Source organism: Cyprinus carpio, chromosome B24 (assembly GCF_018340385.1).
Source record: "Cyprinus carpio isolate SPL01 chromosome B24, ASM1834038v1, whole genome shotgun sequence".
In the NCBI taxonomy this organism is placed as follows: domain Eukaryota; kingdom Metazoa; phylum Chordata; class Actinopteri; order Cypriniformes; family Cyprinidae; genus Cyprinus; species Cyprinus carpio.
Genome location: NC_056620.1, coordinates 15522825 through 15542139, shown reverse-complemented (window position 1 = coordinate 15542139; position 19315 = coordinate 15522825). Strand labels below are relative to the sequence as shown.

Here is a 19315-nt window from a genome sequence, read left to right as displayed (position 1 = left end):
CCAGTTATAAAAGATGCTGCTAGGTTTAGATTTAAACAGATTGAAGTCATATCGCCTTTGACTGGACTCTTGTCATGTCAATTGTGATAAGACTTTTAGTAGTATGGCCTGTCGCCATTCTTTTTGTTTTGATAATACTTTTACACCTCCGCTGTTGCTACAAGTAACCGTAGAGGTAATAATCACAAAGTAGAATACTAACTTGACTTCAGTTAACCTATGCATCCAAACAGCATTCAAAACACTACTGAAATCTGTTTTGTAGAGAACACTGAGGACTCACATCTACAAGTAGATTCCATTGTTACGTCCCAACATTGAGTGTGTGAAACAGTCTAACTAGGAGTAATAAAGTTTGTTCCTTTTTTGATTTTCTTTACTTTATTTCTAATATATAATATAAAATTGGAGGGGCAGATGTCATTCTGCTGGTTGTTGGTCCATTGGGTTTTTGAAAAGCAAAGGCCACTGCAACTACTGCACCCGTTTAAGCCAAGAAAATGTTGGAGCACTTCATGCCTCCTTCTGCTGACCAGCTTTTTGAAGATGCTGATTTCATTTTCAGCAGGTATTGTGGCACCTGCCCACACTGCCAAAAGCACCAAAAGTGGTTATTAAATGACCATGGTGTTTGTGTGCTTGACTGGCCCCTAATTTAGAAGGTGTGGTTATGCTTTCTCTCACAAAAATAATGAGGAAATCTGTGTTTTCAGATTTTTAAATAGATAACTACTGATGCAAAATTTTATCCCAATTCAGACGGTCAGGGTAATAATATGTAAAATTATTGAAAAGAATATGAGAGAAACAGAAACCACAAATCATAACTTGGAAATAAAGTTCTGGACAATAATAACAACCTTCAAATATTGAAAATGTAAATCCAATGTTAGTACATTTTTAATAACAATCCATTTATGAAGGATTGAACCCAACCAGTATTAATCAAAACATTAATACAATTGTAATTAAAACATAAACAATTATTATGTTCGAATCAAAAGTACCAAAATATTAAGTATTAAAAATATTAAAATATCAAAGTATCAGAGTATCAAAGTATCTGAATTTCAAGGTATCTGAATTTGAATAAAAACCTGTAAGAGTTCTAAGTCTGAGTCTAAGAGTTGTCGAGTGAAGCCAAAGAAGCGGAAGTGGAGCTGAAAAGATAGAGAGACAGACCGAGTCTCAGAAGGTCAACCACCCCCCCTCTATACTGTTGTTCCAGACATACATCGTCATCTGGCTATCACTAATAACACCTAACCTTTAAAAATAGTCTAGTCAATTTCTCGATTTTGGACTTCTTCCTCTTTTAGATTCAAAGTATCATACTGATAATTCTAAGAAATATTGATACAAAAGAACAATACTTCATATTCAACTTCATATGCAAAACAGACTTAGCTGACTACGCAGTTAGAAATACTGTGAAATTACATATGAAATATGCCATAAAGTTTACCAAATACATTTTTGATATTAAAATGAAAACCTGTTAATATATATATAGATATATATATATATATATATATATATATATATAAGACAGATCCTTACCATGAAATATTAATTTTTAACTTTTGAAATGAAACTTATCATTATGAATAGAACACATTTTAAGTATGTGACTTCTCAGAATCTCTTAACAACACTTGGGTTTAATTTAAATACGTGGACTTCTCAGAATCTCTATCACCATGTGGATTTCTTAGAATCTCCCACACCACCTACATATAATTTAATTTATTTTACACACTTTAAGCATGTATTATATTAACTAGATCTGTATATAGATTAGATCACGGTGGTCTCTATAAATAGACCGGTTGCCGAAGAGTGGATGATGGGGGGGACCACAGCCCAAACATCAGGACAGAAAGTCTGCATTGAGTCAGGTAAGCAGAATAAATTGCACTGTAAATATTAATAAACATTAATAAAACAAATGGTAAAGTCACAAGTGAAATTAGTTTGTAAGCAGAATAAATTGCACTGTAAATATTAATAAACATTAATAAAACAAATGGTAAGGTTATTTTAAGAGCTATATACTGAGAGTGTCTTTTTATTTATGAATTAGCATGTTATGATGAATCTGGCAAATCAGAGATGCAGGATGCAAATTTTTATTTATTTATTAATTAGCATGCTATGATGAATCTGGCAAAATCAGAGATGCTGGATGCTAGTTTTTATTTATATTTTTTAAGAATTATTTCTTTAATGCCTTCTTTAAAGAAATATTCTAGAAAATGTTCCTTTTATAGCACAAAAACAAGCAATAATAATAATTATTATTATTCTGAATAATATTCTCTATATTGCACAAGGCTTAATGAATAACTTTCTTAATTTGCACATGCTTTAATGTCTTTAGGTCACATGGGTTTGGAATTTTATGGATTTATAGTATTGCATACATTTACTTCCATAGGATATAACTTATATTTTTGGTAACACCATTCCCTTGACTATAGCAGGAAACCGCAAACACCACACTATTTGAAAACTCAATGTTTTATTTTCTACGTTTTAATGCCAAGTTAACGCAGTGTGTCATTATATAATTGAATACATACAACTTTTTAAAAATTAAAATAAATAAACTTTTCTCTCAATGCTTAAATTCTTACTCGCGTGCCAAGCCCGCGAAACCGGCAGCCGGTTTATATAATCCCGGGGTCTGGTGCCCCACCGCGCGCACAGCCTGACTCCCCTTTGAGCGACATCCCCAGCAGTGCATTTTCCTGAGGTAAATTACTTTTTACTTAATCAGTTTGGTTAAATTACTTTTTAAAAGTATGGGCCGACAATAAAAGTAAATGACATTTAAAACTATGAAGAAAGTAAGTAATATTTAATTACAATAAGTAATTATAATAAACAGTCTGAGGGAATACAGTTCGTTTTTTCTGAGGATTATAACTACTAAAATAAATAGCAGGCGTTTCACTCATGAAACCCCGGTAAATTGTAATAAAAATTGGGCTGTCTTTTTCGGTAAATGTATCACATCTCACACAGAGAACGAATTTTCCGTCTTTTGTATATATACAGTGTCCTCATCGGAGCCGTAAAGACCGTTAAATACCGTTACATCTGTGTGACGTCATTGCTAATGGAGCGATTCCGCTCCGTTTGAGAGACGCTCTTTTGTTTCAGAGTTGTCTGCAGTGTTTCCGATTCATTAACTAGAGTGTGGCGGACCGCCACAGTTTCAAAATGAACCGAAAATTTATACTCCTCATTATAAACCTATTATAAAGGTTTTTAACGTTGTGTGTTACGTTACCATTGCTTTTAGCAAAGTGTCAGTCAAAAACGAACTAAGAGTAATATGGCTTTTTCCCTTCGTCAAGCCTGTCTGCGCTGCTGGTTTCAAAGCCAAGCGCGCACTTTGCGCACGCGAAGCGATTTCGGCTTTCGTGATCCTCTCAGAGCTGCTCCCTTTCACAGTTGGAATGCAGCGTTGATATCATGGTTAACATTACTTTAAAGAGATCAATTATACAATTTATTCTTAATAATATCTTTTATACTCATATTTGTATGTTAAGTAGTGCATTGTCACAGGTTTGACTGCGAGCGCGTGAGCTCCCTCCCTCTCACACGCTGAGCCTGTGCGTGCACCGAGAGACATAAGAGCAGCGCCGGCGCTGTGGTGGGGCATTCGAGGGCCGTGCCCCCCCTAGCGGTCATTGATGCCCCTCCTACAGGCCATGGCGTGGCCCAAAAAAATATCCCTTTTAGTTATTATTTTAATATTAAATGTTTCAAACTGTAACTTAAATAAAATAAAAAGACTGGGAAAATGCATAATTTTGGTTGTTCCATGGCACGTTACTAGGCTTGTCATGGTTGAATGCTTATTGGTCGCTGAGTAAACTTGTTACATTTGATTTGCAGCACGCGCAAAAATCCATTTCAAGTTGAAGACCAGTTTGTCCGTCTATATTATAGACAGTTGTTAGCAACTAATTTTAAAAATTTCAAAAAAAAAAAAAAAAAATAATTAAAAAAATGGATTTACGAAAATGGTTTAAACCTCTGTACCTCGTCAATCAGCAGACTTAGATACTCCGGCCACGACCACGGTCTATGAGAGCCGAAGCTGGCCTTCTTCTTCTGCGAATGCTAGCTCGGACAACCGCCAAAATATTTAATACGCAGACATTTGTGTGATGATATCCAACTCGTTATCTGAATAAAAAAGCCTTAAGTTTTCAGAAACATCTATACGAAAACCTTTGTCTGATGGGGACATTTTTTTTTTTTGTGCCGGTATTTTAAAGCTTCAAAACTGATTCGGTGTTTTATTTTTGTCGTCGTAATTTGTTACTTAGTTTAGTATAAAAAATATATTGCTATTTATTGTAGGCCTATTTTATGTTTTTTTATTTAGCCTATAATTATATTTATAGTGTAGCATGTTCAAAAATGTTGTTGTGTTGTAGATAACATGTGCTTAATGTTATGTTGCACTTTATTCATTTTTGTGTTGCGAACTGTTATTGGATGTTCGAGTTGGATCTGAAAAGAGGCTCCGCCCCTGTGTGTGTGTAAGGGTAAAACGGAAGAGAGGGGGGGGGAGAAGAGTGCCTCGCTGGTTCAAGTGCGGTTCTCTTGGAAGTCGGGGGGGTACGGCGTGGGTTGTTGGCCGACAACAGCCCAAATAAACACCCCCTTGTTCATTAAAACGCCTCGTCCTTGTCTGAGAACGCTACAATATCTTGTTCATTAAAATGTTCTGTTGTTTAGGCTATCTGTTCTGGGCCGGGTTTCCCGATAACGATGTAGCCTAGCCTATCTTAGCTCTTAAAAGCGCTACTCTGCGTGCAAGGTTACAAAACATTAGCCGCCAATTCCTCGCGCGTTTCCCAAAAATGTAGGCTACTGAACTCGGTAGAACGCGAGAATAGGCTACTACGTGCTACTTGAGTCGCTGTCCATTCATTATCGCAAAGTGCTGAACCTAGGCTATATCTACTAACCGCTATATGGAATCGTATTCTGAACGTTTAATTAACAAAAGGTGGTTAATTCGGCGTCATCTGTTGTGTATTAGGAATCAAGGGACAGGTACCAATAAAATTAAAAAATTAATAATGATGACATTCTTGTAATAATATGAAAAACTCCCATAATCACGGGAAGAAGAGGCGGGAAAACCGGGCGAACATTCAAATAAAACTTTAATAACCAAATAAAAATAAACACAGCGCGACAGCCCTCACGGTTCGACTGCGCCGCGCACAAACAAAACCAAACACAAAATAAAACCCAGGCCTGGTCCCTCTCTCGTCCTTCACTGTCGTCGCTCCTCTTTTGTATTTTTCCTCCCAATCTCCTCCGTGGGACTCGCGACCATAAGCACTCATAAGCCTTTACACCTTTATGAAATCGGGCATCCCTCATTTTGTAACAACAACAACAATTATAATGGAACATAATAATAATAATAATAATAATAATAATAATAATAATAATAATAATAATAATATTCTCGACAATGAAACTGCATCTTACTGTGACTTATTTGTTAGTATATGCTGTAAGGTCTCGAATACATTGCTTTGCATTCTTCTCATCTTGCATTATCAGATGATTTTATACACATTCATCAGAGCCTTTATAAACCTTGACAATTTATAAAATAATTATTCTCTTCTCTCTTTTCCAGTGTCGATTGCCGTCTGATTGTTGTAGGTGAAAATAGTAGCAGTCAACCTGCATCTCTGATTTGCCACTTTCATCATAAAATACTAATTTATTAATAATCACTGATGAAACTAAAAACATTTTCATTTGTACAGACTCACTCATATTCGTTCCTCTTTCTTCTTTTCTCTCTTTAGTTTGTGTCTACAGCAGCTACTGTATATACACCCCAAAGGCTCTTTTAAGAGCCACATCACGAGAGCGTCTTTGGCTTTGTAAGTATATACTTCGACTGACTATCAGATCCCTATCAGTATTTGAGTTTAGATCAGTTAAATCATCATCAAGCAGCATGTTAGTAATGTCTTAAAGACATTAAAGGCATATTTATTAAAATAAAATGATCTCTGATCTGCCAGTTTTCATAGTAATACTCTAAAAAAAATATATTCTTTGACTATTCTGTTCATCAATACAGACCCATACATAATAATTCATACATATGTTTTCAATATCTCACTCATAATCAGTAAGGTTTCCTACTTTTCTTTCTTCTGCTTGTGTGTCAGTGGCACCTACATACAACCCAAAGGCTCTTTTCAGAGCCACATCGCCCAGCATCCTTGGCTTTGTAAGTATGTTTCTACTGACTGTCAGACACCTTTTTATTAATTGGGGATAGATCAATTAAAGTTATATTGTGCAGCAAACCAGAGTCATCAGTGTCTTTTAATAAACAAATTAAAGAGGTTGTTCTTCTAAAGTACAATCTAGCACCCTGCATTTATGACTAGTAGTGTTGTCAAAAGTATTGATATTTCGATACTGAAGTATTTGAAACAATACAATATCATTCTGCATTTCTGATTTACCATGTTCATAATATACCGTTTAGTCAATAATAATTAATGAAAACAATACATATTCATTTGTAAAGACATTTGCAATATCTCACTCATATTCACTCAGGTTTCCTATTTTTCTTCCTTTGTGTCAACAGCACCTACATACACCCCAAGGCTCTTTTCAGAGCCACTCGCCTAGCATCACACAGCATTGTAAGTACGTTTTTTAATTGTCAGACAATTTCTAATTATTTTGGTGTATATCAAATTAAAGCTACATTCTGCAGCAAGTCTGAGTCATAAAGACATGAGAAGGGATGTTCTTCTAAAATACAATGTAGTATCCTGCATTTATGATTGGCCATGATCATTTTAGTGAACAATGACTGCTGTAAATTGCATACATTTTTAATCCATGCAGATGTTTACAATCTCACTCATAATCAGTAAGGTTTCCTATTTTTCCTTCTTCTGCTTGTGTCAGCGGCACCAACATACAACCCAAAGGCTCTTTCCATAGCCACAGTACAGAGTGTGTCGTTGGCTTTATCTAGTTTTAGATCAATTAAACCTTATTGTGCAGCAAGTCGGAGTCAGTGTCTAAAGACATTAAATTTATGATCCTGTTCTATCAATTTAAATGTAACACGTTCATAATGAGTTGATTTGGAAATATTTTTTTTTCTTTAAAGACTATAGTTATTAATCTCTTAAGCTACTTTAAAGACTTTAGTTATTTAGTTAGAAGTTATTTAGCACATATCTATCAATACAGATCTATGCAATATTGTCTCCCCTTTTGCTTGTCTTTAAACAGACCATTGGCATCCAATGCTCTAAGCTGTTTTTTTAAGCATCAGGCACATTCTTAGTGTTTGATTTTGGATTCATCTTTGATACTCATGTTGATTCATAGCGTAATTCAACAAAGTACATGCAGTATTTGTTAAGGACAATGCTCTATCCTTGTGTATTGTAATGTCAACAATTGTGAGTATTATATTACTATGCTTTCTTTGATTTAATAGATTTTGTGTCATCCTCCACTGCCGCCTCCACAGAGTTTTTTCCCTGCCAGCTATTACTTTAAGGTACTTAATTTTCACTTTAAGTAATATTTGTGTCATTATTTTGGATATGTAGTCATCTTGGTCACATGTGTTATTAGGCATTGGGAAACTATATTCACATTTGCAGTTAAGAATCCAAGAATCACTTAATCCTCCAGCTAAACTAACTTACATTAAAGAGGCAAAATACAAAATGTTATGGGTGTGAAATGATTTTATGATTTAATTTGGCATACAGGCAAATATAAAGTAATAAAGGGGGAAAGACAACTACAAGTGATAAACAAAAATCACTTTCAGTATCTGGGAGTGCTTTAAGTATTGAAAGTTTACAGATAATCATAGTTATGGGCTTTTCTTTTTAATCAGCATTATTGCCTGCATTCACACTAATGCAAAGATCCATTTCCACATATCAGATGCTTTGTCCTGTTCTGAAAACATAACTGACCGTTTACATTAATTTTGTATCATAAAAGTAGATGCAAGTGCATTTAACTACAGCCGCGAGCTTCAGGACAAACAAACACAAAGCACATGTGAATGTCTGTCAGTGCGTGAGTTTTGTGCATTGAATACGTACTGCATTCTAAACAGCAGAAATGAAAGCATATCTAAAGTAAAATAACAGACTAAAATAGACTAAAATAACAGCGAGTGGAAGCGCTGTCGTAGGCAATAATTGATTATGGTCTATTACTGCATTGATGCAGAATCGTCCACGTCCGCATCACGATGAATCAATTAACACTCCTACAAAATGTATACTTCTATGTTTAAGTAAAGGTTTTTTTCTAGACAATTTAGTTGATGTTAACTTACCAGCTATTGTTATCATGGCAATCAGTGACCACCCCCGGTCAACAGCCAGAAACAAACACACACACAAAACACACACACACAAAAAAAATTCAGGCCACAACCTAGAAAAAAAAGGAAAAAGAAAAATAATAATAAAATAAAAAGAAATAAACAATAAATAAACAATTCGATAGATAGACATTCCGAGCTGAAACAGGAGATATCATCAAAGACTTCAGATATGCAAATATGGTACACTCATATAATTATGAATGGAAGAAAGTGTACTCAACTGCCTCAGCTTTAATTAGGTAGTGGAAGGTGTGGGGCTTTCAGACTCCAATGCTGAATGACAAAATAACCTTATAAAGTTCAAACATTAGACCATTTATGTGCATAGTGCATAAGTACATGGTGTATTAAGTGCATAATGTATAGTGCCTTGGAACTGCACATGTGTGGTGTATTATCTAAACACCTGACATGTGCTACTTTAACACTATGAGACAGTTGTTGGAACAACATATTTCACTGGTATTTTTAAATATGAAATTCATTCATAAGCTTGGTGAACAGCTTTTGGAGACTTTGCTATTTACCTATTAAAATAGACAGGAGCTTAACTTGCATGAAATAGCGGTCCAAAAATTGTTTTAAAGACAGCTGCCAAATGAAAAGTATTACAGGGACTGTAACATAATTTAATAAAGATTAATTACCCTTTTTGAAAAGCAGCAAGGCACATCTATGGCCAATCCTCTGTGCCATTCATCAGACACAATCAGAGTTTTTCCAGTGAAACCGACACTTGGTCCATCCAAGCCAACAAACCTGAATTTCATGAGGAATCCATAAACGACAATCAAGAAGTTCTTGGAAGTGCTTAGAAGGGGGAAAAAAATAACATTAACTTTCTTGAGAACTAGAAATATAAATTTACTGATTTACTGACATTTACTTCACATGTCGACAAAAACTGTTACTGTAATTAGGATGTTGCTCATTAACCACATTCATGTTAACCTATCTATGTTTTTTTTTTTACTGTAAAATATTCAGATTTTTTTCCTATGATGTACAAGGCTTTGATTTTCAAATTATGCCTTTACTGTTTTATATACAATAATGAATCCATATTTTAATGTTTAATATACTGTACATACTTAAATTCATTAAACTCTGATGGCGTTCGAGATAAAGGTATTAAACCTCCTGAAAAATATTCAGAATATTATTCCCTATAATGCACAAGGCTTGATTTTCCATACCATGTCTTTGTTTTTATACAGTACTGAGACCAAAAAAAAAAGTCTTAAAAAAAGTCTTCCGCACGGGAAATTCAAAGCATAAACAAATGGTTTACATTCCACAAACTTTAACAGCCCTAAATATTTGTTCGCATGTGTTAAAAGGTTAACTTGACAGTCCCATATATTACGATTTGACAAGCTGATCGTAAAAGTATGCTGAAGTGACTATTTATGGTTATGCATGAATGTATATGTATTAATTTATGAAGTAGAGTATTTATTTAACTGCTCATGTAATTTAATCTGATTTTCATGCTCCTTAAGCTACATTTATTTCTTTGTTACTTTTACAGATGACTGAGGCAGAAGAAGAGAAAGACGATTACAGAGGAAAATGATTATAAACATTTTGTAGTTAGCTGGTAGTAATTTATAGTTATAGGTAATTTAGTTAATTTATTTGTTCATGCTAGATGCTTGCTTTTGTGTGTGTTTTATATATATATATATATTGATAATTAAATGTATTGAAATTCGACAATAAAACTATGGATATGAACATGGATTGTGGACTGATTTATTTATATAAATTTACTGTTTTATCTGTAACTATGTACCAATGGAGAAAAAGGTAAGAATTAATAAACGTGGTGAATTGGGTTAGGTTCCCCTAACGTTAGTCTAACGTTCCCCTAACGTTTTGATATGATTGGTTGAATGGTAAGCGCGCATCTGATTGGCTAAAGAGTACAACAGACCCACGTGGGAAGAGAGCTCTGCCAGGAAAGTCTCAAAAACACACACACACAAATCCGAGTGGATCCGTAGTAAATGACGATTTGTACATTCAGACACTCATACATTTTAAACATTCAAAGGTTTTTTGTGCACAGTTGTATATCTACGAATTGTGTTTTGCATTTGTGAAATGTATTTTATGAATATATAATTTTATTTTGCGCATGTGAATTGCTTTTTTGTGAGTATATTTTTTTTTTCACGCACGTGAATTTTTTTTTTTGTGTACGTGAATTAGGTTTCATGCATGTGAAATTGTCTATGCATGTGTGAATCGTGTTTTTTCGTGAATTATATTTGAGACTAATCTGCTTCCATACGTGACTCTGGATGATCAGCTGTGATGTGACATGACTCTGGACGAATAGCTAAGACGTGATGTGACTCTGGACGAACAGCTGAGACATGAGTAGTGAAAGTGAAAGTGAAAGTAAAAGTGACGTGACATACAGCCAAGTATGGTGACCCATATTCAGAATTTGTGCTCTGCATTTAACCCATCCAAAGTGCACACACACAGCAGTGTACACGCACACCGTGAACACACACCCAGAGCAGTGGGCAGCCATTCATGCTGCGGTGCCCGGGGAGCAGTTGGGGGTTCGGTGCCTTGCTCAAGGGCACCTCAGTTGTGGTATTGCCAGCCCGAGATTCAGATTCAAACTCACAACCTTAGGGTTAGGAGTCATACTCTCTAACCATTAGGCTACGACTTCCCCCAGTAGTAGTAGTAGTAGCCCTTTATTGTCACTGGTCACAGGTACCAGCAAAATTAGCCATCAACCTGTCCATACATAAAATATGACAGAGGGGTAGACAGGACAGGAAGACAGGGGATTGAGGAAGAAATACAGCATAACATGAGGGAGGTGAGAAGAAAAAAACAACTCCCAGACTATGCTCCTGTGGGGAGTACAGTGTGGGAACAGTAAAAAACACCTCAGCAACATAAGCACATAATCAGTACAGCATGAAAAACACATGACTTGCAACAGGGTAGTGGAGTGGGGGGTGGAGGTAACCCAGCACAGGCAAGCAGCCATCCGTTCCTGCAGCCATTCTCGGCGCTGGTCAGAGACCTGCTTGTCAGACTGGCGGTACAATGCAGCGAAGACGAGGGATGGGGGGTGGGGGGGGCTGAATGCATATCTTTATATATGTGCGTATGTGTGTATGTATGTAAAAGTTCTTGTATGTGTAGGCCTGGAGAGTCGCTACTCCTGGCATCAAATCTAGGTACCTCAGTCCGCAGGATTGTCATAGCGATACACAGCAAGTTGGCATGGAGACAGCCTTGATCAGGTCCCAGACAGAGTCAACAATCAGCAGGGGTCTGTGGAAGTGGGGGGAGGAACGCAAGAGCGTCTCACTGCAGTGCTCTTCCAGGGGAGTTGTTGTTCCAACAGCTGCCTTGGCTGAGGCCAGTGCTGGTTGAGGGGAGCTGAAAGCAGATAAGATTGGGATTGTTTGGTCTTGGGGTGAGTAGCCGCATTCCAATTTACACGACTACTCTCTTAGTCCATTCTGGTCTCCGAATCGATCCATTTGCCTTTGCAAAGCCGTGAGCTTCTCCGTGATGTTATCCATATTACGGTTAATAGTCCCATGATGGGCAGCCTTGTGAGGCTTTGGACAGCTATGACCATTTTCTGAATTCCTAGATAAACCAGGGCAATGCCTAATCCAATCAGCATAAGACCTGTTATCATTGTTTCGAATACGTAGAGATCTTCAATGTCCTCCACGGAAAGAGCCACCAGACACACGACCCGCCACCTCTCCCACGCGTCCATCGTGTAGCCAGCTGCGAATGTTCCGGCAGGGCAGTCAGTTTCCCCGAACCCAAGCTTCTCGTCGAGAAGATGGTGTCAATTGCGTTGAGAGACCAGTTGATCAAATCCATGATTTTTAGATTTTTTAGTTTGGAGAGCAGTCTCTCAAAGTATAAGACAATAGATGAGATGAGAGGAGCAAAGCAGGGAAGGTAAGGGGCAGGAGAGGGAGAGAAAATGGCCTTCTTTGAGAGCCAAAGAAATCTATGACGTGACTCTGGAAGATCAGCTGAGATGTGTGATGTGACTGTGGAAGATTAGCTATGAGGTGATGTGACTCTGGAGTCATGGCGAGACTCTGGCAGATAAACTGAGACGTGACAAGACTCTGGAAGATCTGTTGAGATGTGACTGGACTCATGACGGGCAGCTGTGACTTGACTTGACTCATGATGATCAACCTTCAACCCTAATTAAAACTCACCTGCCTGTAGCTTCCTAGTAACTGTTCAGACCTTGATTAGCTTGTTCAGGTGTGTTTGATTAGGGCTGAAGCAAAACTCTGCAGGGCTGCGGCTCTCCAGGACTGACATTCGCCAACCCTGCTCTAGAAGATCAGCTGAGATGTGGCGAGGCTCTGGGAGATCAGCTGAGACATGATGAGGCTCTGGAAGATCAGCTGAGAAGTGACGAGGCTCTGGCAGATCAACTGAGACGTGACAAGACTCTGGAAGATCAGTTGAGATGTGACTGGACTCATGACGGGCAGCTGTGACTTGACTTGACTCATGATGATTAACCGTGACTTGACTTGACTCATGAAAATCAGCTGTGACTTGACTTGACCCATGACAATCAACTGTCACTTAACTTGACCGGCCTGACAGGGCATCACAATATGGTAAGGGGCATAACATTTCCATCACACGCTTGAGGTATTCGGCCAATCAAAGCTTGATGTTTAGGTTGCTTGTGGTTTCAGATATCGCTTTTCAGACCGATGAGCCTTGTAAAAATCAACGCTTTTCAGAAGGTCGGGCGTAGAGGAGAAACAATAATGTACAGTATATAGAAAATAATGTGTTTTTAAAAAGCTTAAACCACATAAACATATTTCATTACACCAAATACACAAAATAATGTTCTTTTTAGCAGCATCATATGACCCCTTTAATCAAATAAAGATATAAAGAAAATAAATAAAATGCATAAGGAGTGTCACAAAAATGAGCGTAGCCTATACTTTTTTTCCCCTTTGTTAATCTGTTAATTATATTATAGCCTATTATTTATTTTGTGTGATCCTATTTATTTTATTTCTTTTATAGACTTAATTTCTGTTTTTCTCTGTTTTCATGATTCGACGATTGAATCCTCATGGTCTTGTTTACACTGCTATTCGCACATATAAATCTAAATAAAAAAAACATACTAATCTTACTGTTAACGATTGACTAATGAGCTTCGGTTGTTGGTCAGGAAAATAATCTAAATGTACAAAATGCTGTCATTCTACAATTCTCCATCGTATTTACTATGCTGCGCACAAGTTCAAGTAACTCAAAAACTTGCGTACACAAGCTGAGAACAGACCAGCTGAGACGTGACCAGACCAGCTGAGACGTGACGAGCCTCTGGCAGATCAGCTGAGACGTGACGAGACTCTGGAAGATCAACTGTGACTTGACTGGACTCATGACGAGCAGCTGTGACTTGACTGGACTCAGGATGATGAACTGTGACTTGACTTGACTCATGAAGATCATCTGTGACTTGACTAGACTCAGGAAGATCAACTGTGACTTGACTTGACTCATGAAGATCAACTGTGAATTGACTTGATTCATGATGATCAATGGTGACTTGAATTGAAATCAGGAAAATCAGCCGTGGCTTGACTTGACTCAGGAAAGACTGCCGTGGCTTGACTTGACTCAGGAAAGAGACAGCAGTAGCATGACATGGCTTTGTTGTCGACACCATTTTGTGAGCACGTCCTGATGTGGCAAACCATTACACGAGCAGACTCTGGCTGCGTCCGAAATGGAATGTTTCCCTACTATATAGTATGCAAAAAGCAGTAGGCAAGTGAATGAGTATGTTTGAATCCTCAGTGTTCATAAAAGAGTAGGCGAGAATTGCACTAATTCTTGTGAGATTCGGACGTACATATACTTAATTTGCATTCTAATATGCCTACTTACCTACTATATAGTAGTGAAATAGAGTATTTGAAGAAAGAAATACATTCGAAAACCGCAGTATTCATAAAACAGTAGGCGAGAAATCCCCGGATGTCCTACTGCTTCAGCCTAGAATCTGAGTGTTCGTCGATGGATACTTTTCAATCCCAGGATGCCACGCGATAGAATACGTCATCATCGGACACAAAGGACAGCAGCAATGAGGGTGTTTACAAATGTGAGTATTATAAACCAAAACACGGTTCCCGTGTGTTAAAATCATATTTGTTGAGCTACTGTAGAGTAAACTGTTGATTTGTTAAGGTGTAAAGACGCTAGCCAGTAACATAACAGTATATTTGCATTTTTTTTTCTGTAAAAACACGTTTTATGTATAGTGAATTAAATCGTCTTTAAGATGTATATGGTTTATTTAATATGAGACAGGAAAATGTTCTAAGAGAATTGCAGATGAGCACATCACAACATGAACAGACATCTGAGTGAGAGATGTATGTGTGCTATTATGTAAAATTCACTGTTGTCATCACTGCTTTAGATGCATGTAAATAATGTAAATAAACAAATCTACATGGAGTAAGTAAACATAAGTTATCTATTTCATTTGACCATTAGTATTGTTAATAAACTGAGAAACATTTGTGTTGGATAAAAAGTGAGTTAACACATCAGCAACTACCTCAACATGTAAATGCAGTATAGAGCAGATAAATCACATTGGTGACTTGACTCTTGTCTGGATCTTACAGGGACACATGAGACACACGTGTGTTTATCAGGTGATGAAGGAATGCTGCCATCAAAGACTCTCAGTGAGTACACTACAGTCATCAATAAAACCTCTTTTAAATCTTAAGTTGTAGTTTATTTTAATTATTGTAATTTCAAACAGTTATTACAGCACTTTTCTGATTCTTGATTGCTGTACATTCGACGCAGAGCTTTTGTGGTGGAGCAGGTGACGGGCGGCATTGTGAAAAAAAGGAAAACCAAACCAAAATATTAAAGTAAGATCATTTTGTAACTTCAGATTGTTGCTGTGGTCTCTTCATCCTCAGTGAGTCCAGAGCCAGTGAGAACATCTAGAGAAAGACCAAAAGACACCGAGGATGTGATTTTGGTCAAGTTTGTTCTGCTGGTTTCTGTTCATACAACAACAGGCAATGAAACATACTCGGTTACTAACGTAAATGGAAGCGTAAGCGTAAGTTCTACTAGGAAGACTAAATGTCACGTCACATTACAATTAAGGTCTAGCCAATCGGCTTTCAACACGATGGATATAAAAGCGCACTAATCACATCCTATTTGTGTTTACAGATACCGCCGCTGTCATTTTTGCGCAAACTGTCGTTAGGCTATTGCCTGATTTTCACTGGGTTACTTGCAGTTAAGTTCGTCTCCTGCAAGCTATTGCGAGTTTGACATTCCTCTCAAGATGCACATTAGATAGTTGGCTTTGCTCTGGTGTCGTGAATGTTTTGGTCGTTAGTAGTGTTGGATGATACACAGGCTTCGGAGTTTTCTCGGCAGAGGAAGTGAAACATTGGCGGAGTTCCGAGTTTTTTCTTTTGTTTGCAGGTTTTTTCAAAACCGCCAATTGCTACTCAAAACTATCCCAATCGCGTTTCGAGAAGGGTTCCTGACGAAAAAAAAAAAAAAAAAAAAAAAAAAAAAAATTCACATTCCAGGCGCTAAATATCACATTATTGGGGTCGCTTCAGCTCGCGGACATGTAAAGCAACCCGCAGCAACAGTGTTACAATATCCCAATTCCTCAGAAAAATCGAGGACATGGCAACGCCGGTGCTTTAATTCCGAGCTGTCGTGTCGGCGCTGCTTGTCTCTATCAACAAAATATTTCATCTGTACGCTCACGTGAACCTGCACGCATGAAGTCTCTTTCGGCATCTCGCTTTCATCAGCCTACACCTTATAAGTATCATTTTTGTTTTATGCGCATTTGGGCATACATTTTTATTCTCTGCAAGGTTATTTGCTCAAACGTTTAAGATAAAGCGTTTGGTGTTGCGTGATGGTTTATCTAGCAAACTAGCGCTGCATGATCAAGATGTTAATCAAACTAATACAGTCACTGTTTGGAACAACTCTTTCGTAATAAGGCATTTTAAGGCTTGTTATTAAAGGCTTACAATCTTTATAGCCTACAGATAGAGATTGTTGCTCGCATTATTCCTTCTGAAAAATGGGCTATGTTTTGCACACCTTTAAGTCTTAATCATATGCTTTTTGTCTTTGTTGATTCAGTCATTGTTTGTCTCTGCATCTATCTACAATAATTCTGAATGCCTCGTATAGGAATGGGGGTCACTTGTCGGTTTCCCATGGTTATATGGAGTCATCAAGCTTTGTGGGAAATTCCATGGCTGCAGGTGCAGAGAACTTTGGCTCTCACCTCATCTTTACGCAGGTCACTCTCTGGGACTGGCGCTATTATGAAGCAGGCTCTATCAAGCTGATGTATATGGTCATCTTTTCATTTGAGTTCTAGGTAAGAGTCGGCTCATCTTTAAAGTCCACGTGAACTGGAGGTCGCTGCTGACTTTATTTCAGTGTGGTGACGTATTTCCAGCTGAAACGGAATATTGAATAGAGGGCATGGTTTTTGTTTGCACTACTAGTCTGTTTTTCACTTATCGCAAACTAATGGCTGGAGGGGTGTGTTTAAAGGATATTCTGCCAATGCCGTCAAACTGACGTCATTAGAAAAGGAATGCCATTCCACAGCGGAAGTAAATGTTCAGATTTTGATTAAGGATTACAAAGAAAGATTATTTATTTTTCTGTTTTCAGCGGATTAACTTGCACAGATCATTTACATCAATACTAGCCATGTGTGCTAGTAAAGTCAATTTTGATTTCACGCAGACTTTAAGTTATAATCGAGGCTTGTTTGGTCTTACCCGGCTGTTGCTGCCTTCACCTTACACAGACTGCTGAGGCACTTTGCATAACTCTGCTATGATGGTCATCAGGGACGGTGTCCATTACAGTTATGAAGTTTGGCCTATTGTGGCTTTCACATGTCACAACGACTTTGCTTAAATTGAGTATCTCTTTTTATGGTCATGCTGATCTGGCTCATTTTCTATTTTCTTTTGGGGGGGAGGATAGGTTGCTCTGCAGTTTCTGGCAGTTAGATGGAGTTTTATCAAGAGTGCGCAGGAGTCTAGTCTAAATAATTGTATCTGTGTATATGTTCTTATGTCTGCTAGAACCCTAATTCTACCTCTTATCAATTAACCTAATCACCTTTCTTACTCAGTGAGGTGGTTAAGAAATCCTGTAATTTGCCTTCAGGCTGCTATGTTCATGATCCTCCTCATCGGATGTCCGTCAAGATCAGACTTTATTTCACGTAATGCTCAAGGTACAGTATAATACTCTTAGCAAACTACTGGCAGTGACTACTTCTCACATGCTCCCCATGTCCAGTTTATCATGGTTTTTCACACACAATGGTCTATGTTGTCATTTACACACAAGGCTTTCACATCACATAGCTTAAAGAAAAGTACATTGCCTATCAACGTAATGTAATGCGTGTGTTTAAGGTAAATTAAGCAAATACTGGTGGTGGTGGTGTTACACCTATTCATTACATTTACTCTTCCACAGCCTCTCACAGGCTTCCTTCATGGCCTTAGCAGCTATACTCTCTACGGCCTCTTGTAGCGTTCTTTCACGGCCTAGGGGGGGGGGCGGGCTCTCTCCCTTGGTCTCTGAGGCTGGTTCAGCTCAACGTAGTCACGTTTAGAAGCTGCGGTCTGTCACCGGCTTCTATACACTGGTCACTAATGCTGTTGAACTCGGAGTACAAACATCAGATATGAAGCTACTGGGTAGAGTGGTCATCCTCCGCATTGGAATTCCACATATAGACCTGAAATACTAAACATCTTAAGGTATATCAAGCTGTCCTCAAGGTAATCTATATGCCAATTAATGGTGGTGGTACAATTCCTCTTCATATTACTCCCAACAACCTCTGATTACTGTGGCTTTACTTGTCCTTTCTTTTTGTGGCCCGTCTTTTGTGGCCTTCCCCTCTGTTAACCCATCTCGTGGTGTTCCCACCGTGGGTCTAATTACATGGCCTTCCTCTCTGTGCATACTGCATTTCACTTCATACGGCCCTCTTGGCTTTCTCACTATGGTCAATTTGGACATCCTCCTCTGCGGGCTAGCTAGGCCTTTTCTCTGCGGCCTTCGTGGCTTTCTTTTTGTGGCCCGCCGGGGCCGTTAACCACTGTGGCCCGCCGGGGCCTTTTCTGTGGCCTATCATGGCCTGCCTCTCTGCCTCACTGTCCGGCCTATCGTGGCCTGCCTCTCTGCCTCACTGTCCGGCCTATCGTGGCCTGCCTCTCTGCCTCAACTGTCCGGCCCTATCGTGGCCTGCCTCTCTCTCTCACTGTCCGGCCTATCGTGGCCTGCCTCTCTCTCTTCACTGTCCGGCCTATCGTGGCCTCTCTCAAAGGCTCTGTGGTCTATATCTTCATTGCCATATAAGCTAATACTTTAGCTATAATCTGATGTTGTATTCTTATGTTCTGCTAATTATCTCAATTTATCTCTTTCGTTCATGTTCCAGGATCTTCTAAGAAATACTTCATCTGGTGCGTATTACATTATTCTTCTTTCTTTTGGGGTAGGCTCCGCCCTGCCTTGATCTTCGGCAGGATTAGCTGGTATCTACAAACTTCAGATCCATGCTACGGATGGGGCCTACGCCAAAATTATATTTTTTTGTGTTGTTGTAAATAAATACTTCAGTCTTATCTCTACCTCCTGAGTCTTTCTGGGAGAAATGGAAGCGGTAAGCGTAAGTTCTACTAGGAAGACTAAATGTCCACGTCACATTACAATTAAGGTCTAGCCAATCGGCTTTTCAAC

General features: G+C 38.2%; 2 long non-coding RNA genes across 3 annotated transcripts; one reads left to right on the top strand and one right to left on the bottom strand.

Annotated features, from left to right (window-relative positions):
- Positions 1 to 2693: 2693 nt before the first annotated feature.
- Positions 2694 to 10107, top strand: LOC122142273. 2 transcript variants are annotated; one of them, XR_006158488.1, is made up of 7 exons: positions 2694 to 2755; positions 5684 to 5705; positions 5859 to 5936; positions 6231 to 6292; positions 6662 to 6719; positions 7535 to 7597; positions 9981 to 10107. It is a non-coding gene; the product is annotated as an uncharacterized LOC122142273 (long non-coding RNA). The 2 variants fall into 2 exon arrangements; XR_006158487.1 differs by having other exon boundaries at positions 5684 to 5709.
- On the bottom strand, positions 6791 to 9987 carry LOC122142274. The gene is made up of 3 exons (XR_006158489.1): positions 9097 to 9987; positions 8671 to 8722; positions 6791 to 8499 (listed from the first exon to the last, which is right to left on the bottom strand). It is a non-coding gene; the product is annotated as an uncharacterized LOC122142274 (long non-coding RNA).
- Positions 10108 to 19315: the final 9208 nt, after the last annotated feature.